The 21,177-nt window shown below is 34.0% G+C and overlaps 1 protein-coding gene and 1 long non-coding RNA gene across 2 annotated transcripts in view; both read left to right on the forward strand.

Annotated features, from left to right (window-relative positions):
* The first annotated feature begins 173 nt into the window (after positions 1-173).
* Positions 174-21,177, forward strand: part of LOC149484186 (uncharacterized) — a 64,753-nt gene continuing 43,749 nt past the window's right edge. Inside the window, exon 1 of the long non-coding RNA XR_016316413.1 lies at positions 174-405. This is a non-coding gene — a long non-coding RNA (uncharacterized LOC149484186). The remainder of the gene's footprint in view (positions 406-21,177) is intronic.
* Positions 15,472-21,177, forward strand: part of Src64B (Tyrosine-protein kinase Src64B) — a 41,433-nt gene continuing 35,727 nt past the window's right edge. Inside the window, exon 1 of the mRNA XM_089701865.1 lies at positions 15,472-15,778. The gene's annotated coding sequence lies outside the window, so the exon portion shown is untranslated. The remainder of the gene's footprint in view (positions 15,779-21,177) is intronic.

Below are 21,177 nucleotides of genomic sequence, written 5' to 3' on the forward strand. Positions count from 1 at the left end.
GTTTTATTATTACCACCACATATTTCATCGGATTTGAAGCAAAAGCTTATTTCTTGAGTAGAAAAAACGATGAACCCACAGGATGTACCATAACATTACTAAATTTTACTTCTATCTGTGTTTGTTCAATTTGTCTATGGTCTTGACGACAAAAGAGGCTTCAAGTCGGGAGGGGAAGTGGGGAGAGAGGGAAATTAAGAGATGCGGGGGTGGAGTATGTACAAAGCGATTGTGGTTGTTTTGGCTTATTTTTCTTGTCTTTTTGAATGAAAGTAAATAATTAAAGAATTTCAGTTCAATTTTTAATCGAAGTGATATTATATACTGCCGTTATAAGTGATAACTATTATAGTTCCATCTTGTGCTCAAGAAAAATTCGTGTATATCAGCCGTAAGTAAGTTTTGGTTTGTTTATTCATTATTTATATTAATTTTTAAATTTAATAAACGTGTTACTATAATTGTTTTAGCCTAATTAATCGATGTCACTTGGACAAGGCCCAGTTAATAATCATTTAAGTTAATTTTGAATTGGTCGTAGAATCACTAATTATTATTTTTTTATATTTAATAGTGACTAATCTAGAAATAACAGATATCGAAAAAGTATTATAAATTCGTGTTTGTATATTATTTTGTCAGTATTTGTTAAAAAAAAACAACAAAATTATAAAGAAATAAACTATGAGTTAAATTAAAAATTAATGAAAAGGTACATAACGTATTCCCGATAGTTATTTGAATAAACTTTAGCGAACAATTTTTTATCCTAAATTTAAGACTCCGTCTTTATTTTTGAATTTAGTTTCAAAATTATTTGGAGTACCTATGTAGGTACCTATTATACCTAATAGAGTTAATAAAATAATAATTTTCGTCAATGTGTAAGTAGGTATTTTATCATTTTAATTAAACTATTTATTATCAATAACATATCTGTGATAGTAACTATAACTAATGAGGAATAAATTGGTAATTGATTGCTCTGATTAACGTTGTTATCTTAAAATAACAATAATCTTTATCAATTAAACAAAAAAAACTTAAATTTTTACCCAGATCCAAGTTTCTCATTTGTTACAAAAATGAAACAAAAAAATAGGATTAAAATATTCAGAGTACTATCAAAAATGGTCTAGTGCCTTTTAAATGTTATAATTTATTAAGAAAACAATTCTAGGTAAGCTAGTTTAAGCTACTTATAAAATTTTGAACAACATTAAAATATTACTGACTTTACTAAATAAGATATTGATTTTATATTTAACTAGTTTTTCCCCGTGGCTTTGCCTACATTTTTCCGCTCCTATTACCTTGTTAATTATTGTATTGACTCTAGCCTTAATCTACATATAATTCGGCTATCACTAAAATAAATTTTAAAGCCAGATCCATAGTCCCTGAAATTAAACCAAACAAACAAACTATTCAGCTTATATTATATTATATTAATACTAGCGGTCCGCCCCGGCTTCGCCCGTGGTACATATTTACGTTTTCTCTACATAAAAACCATCCTCGTACTTCAAGGAATATAATAAAAAAAGAATTATCGAAATCGGTTCAGCCGTTCTCGAGTTATGCGCTTACCAACACATTTTGCGATTCATTTTTATATATATAAGAAGATTGATAACATATGAAATGCACAATTATAAAAAAAGAGAAAAATAACTATGAAGTAAATTGGGTATAGTTAATAAGATTCTTCAATATCAATTAAATGCAATACAATTAAATATTCTTCAGCATCAACCTGCAAATCACTAGTACTTATGTTCTGTATAAAAATAAAGTAACATTTTTTGTATGACGGTCCAGAAAATAATGTACAAAATCCAAAGAAATTTGTTTATATACATTACAAGCATACACCTGATTTATAGATGCCAGCATAATGACTACTACATATATAGTAGGTACATATTCATCCTACTATGCTTACATAATAATTTGTTACGTAAGGATAATCCTTCAAAAACGTCTTCACTCTTTGTAAGATTACTTTTGGCGACCTGTTAGAATTTAGATGTTAGATCATTAGTTTCTATCATAGGTACTATAGAATAAGATATTCAGCCTACCATCTCCATACAAAATATTTTTGTATGAAGATGATGAATGGTCAACAGGAAGGACTTAATTCTCATAAACATCCTGTATTACATAGCATACACTTAACTAGCAGTTTTTATATGAATCGGATATTAGCGAAAGTAGGGTAGGTATGACAATAAGTCTAGGCTAGCCTAGAAATTCAGACGATGCCTCTATCATACAGACATTCCTTCTCAGAGGCGACAGGCAGGCGCCGAAATAGGCGCCAAGATGACCTTCTTATATGTACATAATAAAGGGTGTCCGCCGGCAGATTTTACACTTTAAAAAATAAAATAAAATGAACCATGAATACTATCAAAGTCATTTATTAATTATCTTACAGAAGAATAATGCGGATTTTATTTTTTAAAAAGCACTCCACTCAAATGGCGTCCTTCTAGCTGCAAACATTCTTGTAACCTTTCCTTCATGTTGGCGAAAACTCGCTTACAAAGTTCCGGATTGATCGCCGCAACCTCGCGTCGTATATTTTCTTGGAGGGCCGGTATTGTTGATGGTGAATTGCTGTATACGCGAGACTCTAAATATCCCCATAGGAAAAAGTCGCAAGGTGTCAGATCTGGTGATCTAGGGGGCCAGGCTATGTCGCCAAAGCGACTTATTAATTTTCCGGGAAAAAGTTCTCTCACTTTTGCTATTGAGTCCCTAGCAGTGTGTGCCGTGGCCCCATCCTGCTGAAAATTGGTCCTATTATTGTCACTAACATGACGATGCAGCTCCGGTATAAAAAAAGTTGTCTAGCATTGCGCAGTAACGTTCAGCAATCTTCCGAATAGACTTACGCGGATTACGTAAAATTTCTCTTCTCACGTGTTCTACGTTTTCAGGCGTAGTAGCAGACGTTGAAGGTCCAGGCCGAAGCTCATTTTTAAGTGAGCCAGAACCTCTAAACATCTGTACCCACGACCATATTAATTGTTTTGATGGCCCATCGTTTAGTCGTCGGATTTCATAGCCTGAACAAAAAGGACGCCTCGCCACATTGGTCGAATTATTGTTCGCGAAATACGCCTCAACCGCAAAAGCGCGGTGTGCTCCTGTCCACTGACTTATGGCTACTAAATAATCCGCAACTCTGGCGCATCGAATGATATCTAGGGATATTACCTTCCGCATTATTAGTCGCCGTAAACACAATTCAAAGTGTAAGGCCAAGCACGCACCACGATTTTTATTTTTGCGACACGATTTCAAAATCGCGCTGTAGAAAATCGCAGAGAGTACGGTGCGCGCACAGCGATAATTTAATAGTGATTATTACTCACTTTCATCATGGATTTCGTACAAGTTGCTTGTCTTTATTTACTACTTCGGAGGATAAGAAGAAAAAAAAAAAGAAAATTCGTCAATATTGGACTCATCCTTTTACAGCAGATAGAATTGTCCAAGGTTTCTTTTATCAGAAATACAATGAACTTCCATGTATGGATATCCATATTCATTGTATTTCTGATATGGATGTATCCCAAAAAATTCTTTGGCTATTATAGAATGAAAATTCCGCCAAAAGGCTGCCCTTTGTGCTTTTTTATTATTTTTTATTATTGTAAGATTTATGTATATTTTGTTTCTTGCACAATAAAGTGTTAAATAAATAAATAAATTAATTCAAACTTTTGACAGATTACTGAGTTTATGTTTACCAAACAGTACCTATACCACTACGATGTTTACTGTTGGACAGACGAAACACAAGTGAAGTGCCGGCTGGGCCCGAGTGTGCGATTTTATTATTGCAGTGCGCGCGGTACCATACAATTTCATATTCTGCATTTCATTTTCGCGAAAATCGCGTCGCGAGCAGTCGCAGCAAAATGTGACAAATCACAATTTTAAAATCGCTGCGATTATTTAATCGCATGTGCGCGCATTGTCATAGTAACTCATACGTTGTATTTCTGCGTTAAAATAATCACGCTGCATAAAGTCGTGGTGCGCGCTAGCTCTAAAATCTGCCGGCGGACACCCTGTATATCCTATAACAATGTGTGCATGATCATTAAAATTTCCGACATTACTAAGTACCAAATGAGGATAGTACCACATAGTACTGCTATTCTAACTATTCTTAACAAGAGTTTATATTTCCCAATTCAAAATTCAGCAGTAAACTATAGAGGTGCTCTCACAAAGGAACTATGTTTCAACAATTTTTACTTCGATACAGCTATGTTACGGAAAACGGTGATGCAGAAATAGAAAAATCAATTTTTCCTCAAATATCCCTATGTCGGACGCGTTGCCTACGGGGCAAATAGATATCTGTGATCCGAACCAACGAAACTGGTAGGCGATGCGATGAAAGTAGGGCAAAAGTATTGTGAATATTTTTACTCAAACACTGTTTGCAATCAACAAAATGGATTTGCAACAATTCATTGGAAAAGCAAACATTATGTCACCTTTTTCTTCGTAATCCATACTTATCATAATAAATATCATTTTTATCATGTACCTATAATCCGTTAATCTGTATATTAATTATTATTATAAATTATCGTTTGGTTTATCTCTGAAAATTTGCAATATTGTAATAAGTAGCCGAGGGTTTCATAAATATAGAAGAAAACTATTTTATCCTGAATACTAGCTGCTCCGCGCGGTTTCACCCCCGTGGCTCCACTCCTGTTAGTCGTAGCGTGATGATATATACCCTTACCCTATAACCTTCCTTGATAAATGGGCTATCTAACACCGAAAGTTTTTCTCAAATCGGACCAGTAGTTCCCGAGATTAGCGCGTTCAAACAAACAAACTATTCAGCTTTATAATATTAGTATAGATAAGAGGTTCAGCGTTAATTAATCTAAATACATATATAAATATTCGATGAATTCAGAGCAGTTACAAGTTGCCAATAAAAAATGAACACAAAGAACGAGAGATGTGTATCACTGGGTATCGTTTATACTATGTATGATTGGACTGCATGTTTCTGCCGCATTAGCCGATATACCACGGCTTTAAAGATCAGTGAATTATGCGTGACGAGAGACCATAACATTTGCATCGATTCCGGACGTGCGATATTTACTATTGCTAATATAAATTTTAGTTTATGTCCGAGGATAAGCTATAGAAATATATTGGAACGTCCACTCTAGACTTATCTCTAACACTATAATAAAATAAAGGTACTACTCGTACCTACTTAGGAAAATTGTAAGTGTAAATAAATGCACAAGAATATTATTAGGTTATTTTCGCCATAATATTTTTAAAAATCGAAGCTAATAGACCGGGAGATACTGACACAAAATTTCGAGTCATTTGTAACAGGATGGCGGTTCTGCAGGGGTCTTAGTACGCAATGACAAAAAGAAAAATGATGGTGTGAACGCTGGTACCGGTGGGTTAGTCGCGTGGGCGTTAGTCGAACTCGTCGGAAAAATAGCGAAAGTCAAACGATTTGTAACACAAAAATTTTAGAATTTACCGATAGCCCATAAAAAAGAAGTAGGCGGTAGTGTCATGCCATACTTTTCCGGTATGACTTACAGCCCGCCATACCGACGCGAATGTGTTGATTTAAAAAAAACAATTATTCAACCATTTGTACCAAGCTAACTTTTGCACAGGTAACCATCGTCGTGCAGCCATTTACGAAAATCGCCATGCCATACTTTTCGGACGATTCCAAATGGTCGCCATACCGCCGAAAATCTGCACATTTTTTTTATTTCGCCTATCTTTTTGTACCAGTATTGCATTTGGCTTTTTGGAGAGTATTTGATAAAATGTGACCATTATTATATTTGCCATACTTCTAGTAGGGGGAAAAAGTGCTGTCATACTTGAAAAATAAATTTATTATTAATTTATATAAGTGAAGATTTCCAACACCTAGATCTTTGAAATTTTGTATTTATATTCGTCGATCCTCAAACTTACAGGAAAAATAAGTGCCATACTGTTACAAATCGTTTGACTTTCGCTATTTTCCGACGAGTTCGACTAACGCCCACGCGACTAAGCCGCCGGTACCAGCGTTCACACCATCATTTTTCTTTTTGTCACTGCGTACTAAGAACCCTGTAGAACCGCCATCCTGTTACAAATGACTCGAAATTTTGTGTCAGTATCTCCCGGTCTATAATCCGAACGACGACAAGAGATTACTTAGTTATAATATTTTGTGTCGGAATTTTCTTGATTTTTCTTTTCCTTTCAATTTATTTAAGTAATTGTTTCTCTTCGAGGTTTTTTTCTTGGAAATATTATTTTAATTTCTTCGGATTAGTAAAATTAAGTGAAATGAAATGAAATAAATTTATTTGTCCATTTTATGTTTTACAATTAATATACGACAGTGGGTCCCAAACTAAGTAAGTTGTTAATTAATTAAAATTTATTGAGTTTAGTTCCATAACGTGTCTGTGTGTATCTACAGCTATGTAGGTACACACAGATCTGTATGAGATATTTAATGTGATAATTTTTACTGTAATAAATGAACTAACCTTACATAATGTGGTACCAGTACTACCATAAAACACCGGCAAAGCTATTCTTAGCATTGTCGATACACTGAGGTGTCGCATAAAATAAGCAATTCGACCGGCATCGGACTTGAATCGACCGATTCGTGGAACTGTGCATTCGGTTACATCTAGAGGTGTCAGAACTGAACGGTACAGCTATTCCGGTTCTAATTAAAGCACTGTGATTCAGTGAAAACGTGCGTTAATTTGTCTTAAATTCGCATCAAATCTAATATTTCACGTTTCGAATTGCTTAATTGCTTTGCCGTTATATTTAGGTGGATATGTTGGATAGCATTTACTTTATTGTAGGTAATGAAGTTGATATCGTCAGCTTTTTCGTTTATTTACGGTTTATCTACTGTTTACAACGGTGATATGTAAGAATTCTTAGATAGTAAGAAGTAAGATAATGAACGATACCAATTCCATCATAATTATTCAGTAAATTTTAATCAACTAGGTGCTCTGCGCGGTTTCACCCCCGTGGCTCCACCCCTGTTGGTCATAGCGCGATGATATATAGCCTATAACCTTCCTCGATAAATGGGCTATCTAACACCGAAAGAATTTTTTTAAATCGGACCAGTAGTTCCCGAGATTAGCGCGTTCAAACAAAAAAACATACAAACGCTTCAGCTTAATAATATTAGTATAGATTTAAAAATGATTGATTTTAACACAGGATTCATGCTGTACACAATATTATAGAATTATGTTAAGTATGTAGACGAAGCATTTATCAAATTACAACCAATTTAGTACGCCTCCTTTCTTGAGACGTAGAGTTGTTCAACATTATTCTGGTTACCTTCAGTTCCATTTAACTGATGTCTGTCTTCTATACGAACTCTGTGTAAATTTAACAAATTCTAATACTTTTTAAAAATCATCAATTTTATTATTAGAAATCGCATCAAAAAGTTCATCACAGACAATGCCATAGGGCTACAAAATGTCAACAAGGAGTATTTTTAAACCTTACAAAAGGACTTCCATTCAAAGCGAAACATTAAAATCGGTCGCTGTGTAAAATTACCAAAAATATAAACACAATAGCCGGAAGCTGAGCGGTCTTATTATAGTCCTCATCTATTATGCATTTAGCTGAGTCCAATCAGAAGCAGAAGCCGTAAACGAAAATCGTTACTCGGAGACAGAACTGGAGCAATGAACGAGGTAACATCTAAAAAAAGCCCGAAGCAAAGCCTAACTAAAGGTTACATAGCAAAACGTCAGTTATCTGCAATTCCAGCAACCTTGTTAACCTGGGTTAGGCATTCGCAACTATTCAGCTTTAGAAAACTCACCCGTTTAGTTAATTAATGAATATTTATCAGTCATGGTCCATGCATACCGCAAGTATTGCACACTTTGTAATAATTCTACGCTTTTCAATTTATTTTTAGCGTGCAATTTTAAATGAAAATAGTCACGACGATGAGAATTATTTACCATACTTGTTGACTATAAAGTTCCATTCCTATACCACTGGGTTTTAGAATAAGATATACGAAGGATGTTGACTCACATCTAAGGAAGTATACCTTGTCATTACAAATTATAATAAGCCGTGTGGTAACCCGACCCACGCATTGCGTTGGCGTCGTAAGATGTTCCCCGATCCCTTTCTATTTGATTTTTGTTTATTTCAGAATGATAATAAATGAGCCTTTGTGCTGATTAGTTTATCGTTGTTTGGGGTGTTTGTACAAAGAAGCCTTTATGAAATTGCTACATAAATAACAAAAGGACGAAGTAAAATCGTAACAAAAACAATATATAGGTAGTGGCTGGCGAAATTCTTACAAAATGTGTAGATTATGACGACAATAGCACCAATTGCGTGTTCGAATGTTACAATATAGATTTCTTAATTAAAAATATCGTTTACATTGAGATTATTGAGATTATAATACGTTTCTCGTAAGTAACCGAAACAGGGTATGAGATCAGAGATTATACAAGATACCAAATATGGTGATGAACATCACAATGTTCCATTTTGGTCCTAATAAATGCAATGTCGTTGACTCGATAAGATAAACTAAACTGGTGAGTGAAAGCAATTCTGAATAAGTCTAAACTGTACATAGAAAAAGGAAATAATATGTGAGAGAAAATAAGCTACGGGGTATAATAAATCTGTTTTACACTTAAGAAACACACCCGTTATATGAATTACATTGCAAATGTTCTTTGAATTTTTATTCATTATTTTGTCGAGGTGATTGCTAAACCAAATCCATATATTTTAAACTTGCGGGACGAGAATTTCTTTCTATGCCGTCATATACGCTGGCGTAAAGTAGAGCGTGCTAATAATTGTGACGTCACTGCAAAGATTCTCTTAATTAACGACCGTTGCGAGTATCTATTAAAGTGCTTTTATATCGTGTGGGTACGTGTAACCTATCAAGGCTACATCCATTGCCCTAAATACCGTTTCCGAGGCACCTGAAGTTTTCCAGTCCATTGAAATCTTTGCCAACACGAACGGAGTGCACTATTTGCGTATTTACTCCGTGACGCCGCACTTTGTCTTGACTCCGGTCGTACCGCAACTCGCAAGTAAAACTCGATTACATACTTATAATCCTTTCTGTTTATATCGCGGTAGTTTTCCTGAATATGCTCGGGTTTATTAACATAGGTTAATATACACACGAAGCTACGCGCTAGAACTTAAATTTTATACAACCGTTTTGATTTAATTTATTTTCAGGATAGTTAATCTGGAAATATGAAATGAATTTGTGTATTAACTATGTAAATTTCATATGCATTTACATTGCAAACCAGCTAAACGGAATTGTGACGAGCGACGAATTTGTAACTGATCTATTATGGACGCTCATTCAGTCACCCTGGATTAATTAGCAGCGAAATGAGCATTTCACTCAATTCAGTTCATTAATCATTTGATATTTTTATACAAAGATTTTGTAACTTTAAATTAAATTATTTGTCTCTTTTTAACTGTCCCTTAAAATTTACTATAAGTTTATAACAATATGGAAAAGTTTATTTCCATCTAGTTCTAGACAGGTTAACTATAAAGTTTAATTAATTATCTGTTGTTGTATTTCGAGTGCTTTTAAATTAGAAAGTTCAGTAAACGTGAAAGATCTACTTTTTCGAAGACATGAATACAATACCTAAGAAAGAAAAACGTCAATTAAAGTTAAAGTTTCCGTATAATACTTTAAAAAACGTGCCATTCTCATACTTAAGGGTTTGTAACGTTAATGAGCAACGTTGTCCCTTACAGTCTTTGTCTCACTCACTGATAAAGTTTCTGCATAAATTTCTAGTGCCTAGTCTAGACGGGGTTGTTTGTTGTGACTGATGCAATGGCACTTTTAAAGCTGTTACGCATTACGACGTTTCAATGGATATATATGGTGGTTGAATCTACCGTTCAAGACCGAATAATAACGCTGCAATGTAATCAATATTATATGAAACAGGTCCACCTAATCAAAGAAATAATGTTCCTTGAAATTTAATTAGTAATATTGAAACGTAATACATAAATCACGTCGCATATGCATAGCGACTGATCATGTTATAATGTTATACGACATAATATAAAACAGGTGTGGAGTTTTTGCCCTCACTGCCATACACTAGGTCAACAGGGTTCACTCGAGTGCCAGCTTGGAGACGTAGACTCTCAACCACTCACTTAGGGGCTTCGTATAGCTATCACACAATAGACTGCTATGGTGCCATATGACAATGAGGCAGGTTTTATCAAATGCAAAGTTTGTAACTGTCTAGGCTGCAGTTAGTTATTAACCTGTCAACGTCCCTTAACGGATGTCAGATGATCTATTGTCTATTTGGTCTGAGAGACCGTCTGAGAATTCTGTCTGCATCGCAGTTTGTGTTTGTAAATCGCATTGTGTATCCCATACAGGCTCTTTGTTGTATTGCGATTTTCCGTCTTTTGTGTTTCGTTTTTTCTGAATATATAAACATTCATCAACACCGTGCGCTAAAAATGTGAGGATGGTTAATTTTGTGCGAGTTTGGCCACAGCGTTCGCTCGACGTATTGATTTTTGTTATTTGCATCGCGTCTGCAATCCTGTATCTGCAGCCATTGTTGAATGAATGTCCAATTATGGCATTTTTTCACCGCCGCAAATCAATGGCTATCCATTGATTTTTTTGTCAATATCTCGTGAAAATGAAAGTTGGTTCTGATGCAGGGAAGTCAAGTTGTTTGCGTACAGATTCACATCGTTCATAACATTTATCAAATACTTTTTCCAACGTTGATAAAAGTGAAAGAGTGTCGCTATGCGAGTACGGCAGATATGGTAAAGTATAAGTATAAACAGCTACTTGCGTACACTGTAAATAGACGCATGCTCTTTCCCAAAACGTTAATGCACATGTGAATGTGAATCCAAGATAATGTGCACGCGTTTCAGAGGTGTTATTTTGAAAGCTACCTGACATACCTTACTGTTGTCTGGAAATAGTCGTTCACGTGTGGCAAAATTTAGGTCGCGTCCGTTCCATTTATAATTTTTTAATATCTTTGCTGATGTGACGCTTTATCACCTATAAAGAATTATGGTTGGGTGTGTCTTTCAATTCTTGAATTAATCATTTTTGATGAAACACGGTTTAAGATCTGAAAATCCTTTAAGTTTGAAATGATTAACTTAATAAATCTGAAGTCTTTGTTGAAAGAGGTTAAGCTCTACTCATTTTGACGTTCCTGCGATTACAACAAGATTTAGTAATTACCGACTGAGATTACTCGGTAATTTATAGGGGGGTGGCCGATATCGAACGCAATCTCAGACGAAGGAAATTATCTAATCTTCATTTAATAAAGTACCGTTCACCACTTTTCATCTCATCGGTCTGAATCTCTACCGATTCTCTACTATATAGACTAACTGTCTCGTCGAGAGGAAAATTAAAGTGAAGTTAAATATCGTGTTATTCATGTTTTACTTCGATCGACGATTTGTTCCATGTTATTCTAAGCATATTCAATTATCGACCAAATTTATAACCTACATTTCTGGGTCACGATGATGAACAACAATAACTTTTCATTACAAAAGTAGGCGAAGTTTGTACACGCCTTATAAAACTAGTGGTTGGGGCCATAGCTTGTTGATGTTGAATTTCAGAAGTATTAAAATATAAATCATAATCTTTTTTTGGAACTATAAATACCCAGCATCAATAGGTAACTAGAAATTATATGTCAACACCAGCTAGACTAATAAATCGTCTAGACATCTTAATAATATTTTAACCCCTTAAACTTCCAGACCGTTGAACTAGCTTGCCGATGCATAGTCGATTATATGGGATCTTATTTTGCTAATATCTTCCAAATATTAAACTAATCCATTCAATAGATAGTAAGGAAGTCTTCAAAAGGCTTTTCGGAACTTTTTAGAATGAAATAATAAAACCAGTATAGTTCCAGTGTAGGATTAACTTTGAAGACGAGTATCTTCTGCAATCTAAAGCATCATAATAAGTTAATTTATGCTTATATTTTAATAATGTATTATGTGTTATTTGCTATTTAAATTGTAGGATTCAGATTTCAGACGAGATTATATTTAATTAATTAATACATTTTTTCACAGTTTAACACAATGTAATTGTTCAATTTTAAAATAAACTTACTTCCAACATAAATAATACTACGTGACCATTGCATTGGCCTAAGTTTTTCAATAGGTTTCGGCACGTAATTTTTCGAGTGTAATTTAATAGCGTGGAATCAGTAATTACTTAGAGTTAGAAAAAAGTGTTACGGAAAATTATCAAGTTAAGATTAAAAACGCCGATCTAAACGGGTCTTGTCGAAGTAACTCCATATATTTTATCTATTTGGGCCTATCAGAATAAAAGTAACGATTATATTTCTTGCTATGGATGAAAGATTTATTTTTATTTTTATCTTCTTTATCGTTTAAACTGGTTCGATATGTTTAGAAAATAGAGATAACATGAAACACTAATTAACATTGATATTGTGCGGGTTTTTATGTTATCATCTAATGTAACAAGATAACGTAAAGTTCAAAAAGACTGGGGTAATGGGCAAGAATTGGGTAAAAATTAAATATTTTACACTAGCTTTCCGCCCGCGGCTTCGCCCGCGCAGTCAAAGAAAAACCCGCATAGTTCCCGTTCTCGTGGGATTTCTGGGACAAAACCTATCCTATGTCCTTTCTCGGGCATCAAAATATCTCTATACCAAATTTCATGCAAATTGGTTCAGTAGTTAAGGCGTGATTGAGTAACAGACAGACAGACAGAGTTACTTTCGCATTTATAATATTAGTATGGATTAAGGAAGAATTGAGTTATATGTACAGTAAGTATATTTCTTACAGTACTTTAATGTGGAATCTTTAGCAATGGTTATTTGTGCTTTAAATGAGTCAGTTTGGGGCATAACCAAATCAACTTTCTAGTTAGTCTTCAACTTTACTTAATAGACGAAAACTGCATCTGGTAGTTTTAATGACGACCCAGAAGAAACCTAGACATTCAAATCAAAATGTATTAAAGAATTTTAGATTTAGCCTAATAATATCTGAGTTATTTAGGCGCACGATAAAATTGCTCGCGTGTTGCTAACTTAGAATTTACGTCAAAAGTAATTTTTCAATTGCTGGTTGCGTTACCTTAATCATGATTTATTCTTGTAAAAGCAAAACCAACTGTTTTATTTTTAATAGTACTCGTATATATGATCATAAACTTACTGTCACGACTTGGTAGTGTAGTGAATAATGTATAGCCTCAAAAGGTGTGGGTTTGAAATTTGTAGTTTTCAAGAGTCTGGATGATAAAGATGCCTTTACAAGAAATATCGTCATCGTATCGTCTACTATACAAATTTTTATAGTGTTGTTTATCCTGGATTGTTCTGTATCTAAACTGCACTAAATTTTTCATATTCAAGGGAAAGTTTTTTAGAGCAGAAGCCTAATATGGTAAAAGTAATTATGCCATATGGTGTATAAGAAGCTCGATGGCAGTTGCGTTATGCGCTTACTTAAATGTCTTGCCCACATCTGCTGGCATGGCTTCAGAATGCAACCCTGCTAACGTGGGGGACACATTCGGCACGTGCTGTCTTTATAACGGTGTAAACGGTGGTATTAAACATTATTAAGAACCGACACTTTTATTGGTTTATTGTGTGTTAGATGCATGCAGGTACCGGCATTATATTTAATGGTAGACTTAATGTCTCCATTTCACACGTTATTATCCTAGTATGCTTACAGTGCAGCAAGGATTAATGTATATTGTCAAATACGAACGAAAGTAATAGTCAACTAGGATAAGACAGGATATTGGAATCAATGAAAAATATTCTTAATTTATATTTGTATGGATTCAATTTTGACGTTTAAGCTGTATGGAAAGATTCAGAAATCTGTACAATTTTATATTGAAGTGTTCAAACATGTCAAGAACAAATACCGCACACGCCGATGGATACTAAATTTATTTTATGTTTGCTTACCGAGTGTCACCAAAAACAAATTCGGACGAAAAGATCGGCACGTTTGTGGTACCCGCAGCCCTCGTATATTTTTATTGCTTCACTTTGTCGGTGTCGGGGTTGCTTAAGTCCGCACAGCATGGTGTACTGCTTGTTATTATCAATTTTCTAAACGATATTATTTTTGTTCGCATCCGAAATACGATCAGAAATAAAAACAGAACGTGTTTATTTCTCTATGCTCCAAGATGTGACTGGGAGTAATTTATTGCCGTTTCGGTTCCATTCCATCTGCGTCTGATGTTCTAACTTCTAACTAACGGGCGATCCTTAATGGCCCTGAGTCAATATCGCCGAATGATTTATGCCCGTGTCCCTTAAATATTTCCTAATTAAGTATCATTTAATTTAGATGTTGAATCGTTTTCGTCGTCATTGAAATAGTTTGGTCATAATTAAATAATTGGAGAGAATATGTACGCGATGTTTCGTGTTTGAATTTTTTGTCGTGTTATATAGGCTAAACTAATTTGCCAGCTCACTGGCCGCTTAAATTTTACGATGCGGATTATGAATCAGCGACAGTGCATTCAACGAAACGGGATATTCAGTAAGTGAGCCGTTTGCTCGTTTCTTATGACTAAGCTATTGTAGGTCGCTAGTGTCTCTTTTTAGTGGTAGTTTTGTTCTGAAATGCTGTGAACTATGATTTTCTTGTATTAATGCATCAATTACATCCCATTTACTTGTTTTATTACTTTGGTCAAAGATACCACAATTCAGGTAAGTACCTAGTACCTACATATTATTTTATTTTAGTGTTTGGACCAAATTCACGAGATTTTGATTGATACAGATAATTTTGTATATAGCCTACCGTACATAATTTTTAAAATGTTTTGACAACATCCGACTATAAGAGAACCATATGGTTCTTAATTACGTAAACGGTAAAGCGTAACAAAACCAATCTTTTGTTTACTTTGGCACGAGTTACAGTAGAACTTAGAATCTGGTTTATAATCTCTTATGGAAGAAAAAGGACTTTCAGATATTACAGATATGATTACAAATAATTCACATCAAAAATCAAATTCACCTGGTTGCTTAAAACTTAGTGTACAAGCATTATATTCATCAGACTATTTGCCCCTCAATATTGGTATAGAAAAAACGTGATTTGGAATAAGGGTCTTGTCGTTACCCGTATATGTAACGATGTCATCGTCAGCTTTGTATACATGCGTTATCATATCAGACAAGGCTGGCTCGACGCCTCCAAGCTGGTGCTCGACTCGCGCGCCCCCACTGAGATCCCCCCGCCGTCCCCCAAGTAGCCCTCAATTGATGCCACATTGATGCAGTCTCCGTTCAACTGCCGTGGGGGCCGCACGTCGCTGTCTCCGAACATAAGCTTTTTTCGTGTTCGAGCTTTATCTTCCCATTTCATAATGAAGTGTTATATGACTTCCAACAAAGTATTCTCCTTTTGTGCTGTTTAAATAAGTGCTTGTGTTAGTGATTTCCATTACCGTGGTGACGTCTTTTATCATTGGACAGTTATACGGTTTTGTTGTGTATCAATTAGTCAACTAAGTTTGTGTTTATATCTATGTTTGTTTCTATCAACGGGATGTCATTGACACATTAAAATCTTTATTGAACAGGTATGTAATGTTAAGTGGGTAATAATTATTGAAAAAGAAAAGCGGTGTTGCTAATTATCTTAATTATGAAAGTAGGAAAACAAAGATTATGTATTGTAATGTTATCTCGGTATAGCGATCAAAAATTGAGGTAATTGCTGTTTGAACAATAACGTAATAATACGGCATATACAGTAATTAAAGGTTATTTATAACTGTAGGTTGCTGTGCCGTTTGTGATGACATAAATATTTAATTATCCCACAATGTGAAAGAAGGGTGGTACGAACCGTATGGGGAAGCGGGATAGCAAATACCTACAATTTGAGGGGTTACCAATTTCGAATCGTTCGCAGCTACAATGGATGGATTTGGGGGAGAATTTATTTAGAGACGCTCATTCATTCATGCTATTGAGTTATTTATATGAATATAGTTTTAAATAACGTGGCTTTGTAAATTAAAAACTAAGCAGTTATTGTAATTTGTACACAATTGTTCATTGACAAGTTGGAACATGTAGTGACATGACCCCAAAAGTCTAATGTTTACTGCAACGAGATAATACATATCAAAATATAACGCATAGTGATGTACCTACGTATTTTTTTCCTAGTGAATTGTAAAAATTTCAACTGATGAATGTAAGTCTAATTAGAAGCAAATTTCTAGAGAAAGGCGAAGATTTTTATTGTCTTCAGTTAATCTTACTTTCTTGTCTAACAATGCTTCCGTTTTTCGCAGATTCATCAGATATGAAATCATGAGTTACATTAAAATAGTCATTCACTATTTTTCAAAATACCTATTTACAATATTGGTAATATTAATATTGATTCATCGTTGTAGGTACAAGACCTTAAAACTCATATTGTTTGTTTGCTTAAAGATACAGTAGGTACCTATCACATTTTAAGTAGAGTCCTTTTTCGTAGATAAGAATGTAATGTTGATAAACGCGAATGTTTACATTTTAATTGAATTGTCGATTCAAATATGAGATTGTGTTTTGATTATTATTTTGAAGTACTTATAATTGCCTCTTCACTAGATGGAAAATTGATTATAGCACGTGAAATAAAGCAAGAAACCAAATCTTATCACCCAAAGAACCAAAGATTTGAATTGACTAATTTCAAATACATATTACCTATTATAGAACACTAGATTTCCGCCCGCGGCTTCGCCCGCGTTTTCAAAGGAAAACCCGCATAGTTCCCGTTCCCGTGGGATTTCCGGGATAAAACCTATCCTATGTGTTAATCCAAGTTACCCTCTATATGTGTGCTAAATTTCATTGTAATCGGTTCAGTAGATTTTACGTGAAAGAGTAACAAACATCCATACATCCATACATCCATGCATCCATACATCCATACATCCATACAAACTTTCGCCTTTATAATAGTATTAAGATAAGATTAAGATTAAGATAAGATATGGAGTTGAAACAAACTCAATAACGTGGATACACTATTTTCCTCACACTTTGAGACCTGGGATTAATTTAAACCTTGATTTTTATCTAACGTGTTACATCTAATAAGCATTTTTTGCACTCAAATGAATCTGATTGCCCTTTGGAAATATTCCATAGTTGCTAGAACAAAAACTTAACGAAGCATCTGTATAACCAGTTACAAGTTCAACGAAGCACAACTGAATGTGCTGATAATTAAAATTTTATAATTGCTATCATAGCGGCAGAAAAGTTCGCATGCATTAAAATTTAATCTCATATCCAAATTATCAAAATGTTCGTGCCTAATTGCTACGATATCAAATTGCGGGTGATGAATAATTATTTCGGGAGGTTCTCCTAGACCTGTTGTATTTTTGAGGGAAGTATTTTTTTTAATGATATTAAAAGCTTTCCCCAATCCAGAGCATACTTTCTTCTAAAAATTTTAATTGTGCATAAATTGAAACATCTGTGCTAGCCACATAATACATATTATGATTATCATTTGCATTCTTTTGTTTTAATCATTGTAAAATGAATGGTGCTGCTTCCATTTCGCATGTAAATCAAGCTTGCTTAATTAGAGAGAGTGAAAGCATCGCATTTCAATATTTGGCATCAAACAGGGAAAAATAATATGTTTAAAACGTATGTCCACATATAGAAATCACTTCATAGAACATACATGGCATTAATTTGCTTTATTGTTGTGAGACCGTTCACTCGTAACCGACGCAGGACACTGACCCACTGTCCGTTAAGTTCGATTTATAGTCGCCCATGTCATATCAACATCGTAAATAACATTAACTCATATTTATTACCACTTTTTAACCAGTTACGCAACGAGAGAACGCAAGCTTGGTATGAATTGCATTAGGCAATTGTCACGAATGTTATTTTCTTACTTTTACTCACAATCCGTTTTTATACAGAAACTTTCATTTTCTTCTCGGTAAAATTGTGAATGCACAGACTAATTGCCCTCTTAACCTCTACAATATTTCGTTTTTTTGTTACCATACTTGACATAAATTCTAGCTGTCCTATTTTAAATGTGGCTTTTAATGTTATTTTTACAAAAAACTGTACTGATGTATGATATGAATGGTAACTGTCTCTTCTTTATGCTTTCATGAATGAAGTAATAAGGTAGGTTCTATCGTGAAATTGAGAATGTTCTGAGCTTCCTGCTTCTTTGCTAAGTTATAATGCTTCTTACAAAATAAATTTAAGTACTTATAAGAAGTAAGATAATAATGTGAAAGCTCCAGACCTATTTATTACAATAGACCTGTTATAGTTTTTAGCACTTGTCTGTTTAATAACAATTTGTTGGTACAAATTTATATTCGTCACCTCTTTTGTTCTTCGATGACTTCATTCAAATCAAGATTTGGTTGATATTACAAACAAGTTTATTGACGAGTAGTTTATTATCATTAATCATGTTTATAGTTTATGCCTATTATTAAGGAGGTACTCACCAATACATTTATTTGACTGGCTCTTGGCATTACTTGGTTCAATTAACAATCTTACTTCCAGATGCCTTCTTTATATTTAGTTTGTTATTATTATACCTACAAACAATACATCAATTCATAATAACATACTTATTCCTTGAAGATACGTATTTCTTTTGTATTTTGTCAATGACGGCTAACATTCAATTACTTTCAATTAATTCAATTTATAGATTCACGAAAGAAGCATACTGTATGTTTACACGGCCAGCAAGATTACCGATGTCGCTCGTCACTAAAAATTTTCTAAGTACCCTCATTAGGATTAAGAACTAACAATAAGTATTAAAACATATGTAGCGGTTTGTGGGCTTATGGTGCACAGAAAAACTTGAATGAGTTTATGATTGCATCAATGTAAATTATATCATCTAAGAATTAATATTATGTTAAATAAATAAATAAAATAAATAAATTCGTTTCCAGAGACATTTCCATCATGTTTTATTCATTCGCATTCTTTCTCTCGTGCATTGTACGCATTTGTAATTACGTCTAAGATATGTACATTAAACAATCGGATCAAAGTTCATTGAACTAAAGTTGACATTCATTTGTCATTAATATTTATGACGATTCTCATAGTTTGGGTAAGGAGACACCTTCGTTTTTACAATATGATTATTATTGTTGAAGACTGCAGGTGCATTTTTATCAGTTGCAAGCATGCAATTCTATTCATACTCTGGTCTAATCTTATTAAGATTCTTAATATCTTCCTTTTATATTAAGTTTTGCCAAGATTTTAATCAATTTATATTTTAAGTCAGTCAAACTGAGATGAAGTTTTTTATAACGAAGTCAAACTTAGTCTCAAAATAGCGAGAGTTCGAAGGCATCCAGCAGTTGGTGAAAGTTTTGTATCTTTCATTTGCATATTGAATTTTGTTTTAATAATAAATTGAAATAGTTGCAAATAAATTCAACACGGAATATTTCATAAAATAATTATTCATGGTATTAAAAGCATAATTTATTAGCATAATTTGTTGAAAGAACTGAAATATTTTCAACTGTTTAAATAAAATTTGATCTGTACAGAAAGGTACAGAAGTTAGCATGTGAAATAATTTACCTACAAAAGCTCTGTGCAGGCAAATTGTTGTAGCAACTTGCAGAATTGGTTTCCAAGAACATTGAACGTGTACGCAGACAGCATACCTAATCTTAACATCAATTTCAAACCTGCTAGTTAGAAACGAAGATTTACTATTAACATAAATCTATTGGAGATTTATCCTCTTGCGTAAATTCGATTTGGTTACTTAATATGTATTCCTAAAAGAAAAGAAGAGGACCGTTAAGAAACGAAAAGTGCTGATTAAAGTACAAATAATACAAATGTGTCATTAATTTTTAACGATTCGCTACTAACAGAAAAAGTTAACGATTTGTTTCGTGAAGTTATAATACCTACACTACCTGAGCAGTAAAAATGGTCGATAAACAATTAACAACTGCCATGTGAGAACAGTTGCTACCAACTTCATACAGTGGCGTGAAATTTTGATTAGAATTCTCGGTTTATTTACCGATCCATAACATAATCAGCGTTCCAGCTTATCGGGCACTAAATACTAAAGTAATGATTCATTCGTATAGAAGGTTTCAAAAGTCCATTATGTAATCAACAACGATGTCACGGCAAAGAGATCACTGATTTCACTGACAAAGATACCAGCAGTACGTTGCGACACCCGTATAATGAAGATTATAGATAAGCGTCCTGTGTATCTAGTTGGAGATCAAATTTGAATAGTACAGGCCAATGTCGCTTGTCAAAAACAAGCCAAGTCAAGGTCCCATTGATGATCTGTCGATGGATTTGGTGTAGCTCATTAACTATGGCACAATCTAGCTGAATTTAGGTCGGCGCGGCTGATAGCTAATGCTCGCGTACGTTGAGATGATTGATTCGATTGTCTGCATTGATTTTTTTTCGTCTGGACGACATATTGTAATATTAAAGCATATTTTGCATTGCAATTGAATTTGTACTGTTGATACGTAATTGATTTTTTTTTGCGTTTTTAGTGCTACATGTTTTTTCACTGCGATTGTTCTCAGAAATGTTTCGAGATCTTACGTAGCTTATTATAAAAAGTTATAAACGTAAGGATTACCTATTGTTTTCTTTGGTAATAAATATATTTATTGCTTAAATTATTGCGTATTAAGAAAAGTCGATGAACTCACTTGGTTACATCATGATGGCCACGCCTGTTTTGGAAACAACCACAGTTCGTGCTTTTAACTTTTTCATACAGGTAATTTCAGCTAACTCTGGTTTCCTACCAATTATCAGAACTCAATTTAGGTATTAGTTTGTTTTACTGGCTTTCGGCTCGTATTTTTGCAGCTCATGTTGACTCCATTCCGAGCGCCAGCTTTTTCCCTATAAATTAGTTTAAGGATGTTTTGGATGTAGTTTA

Source organism: Colias philodice, chromosome 12 (genome assembly GCF_061535455.1).
Source record: "Colias philodice isolate Cphi_HAF_F1 chromosome 12, ilColPhil1 Martin Lab GWU primary, whole genome shotgun sequence".
Lineage (NCBI taxonomy): Eukaryota > Metazoa > Arthropoda > Insecta > Lepidoptera > Pieridae > Colias > Colias philodice.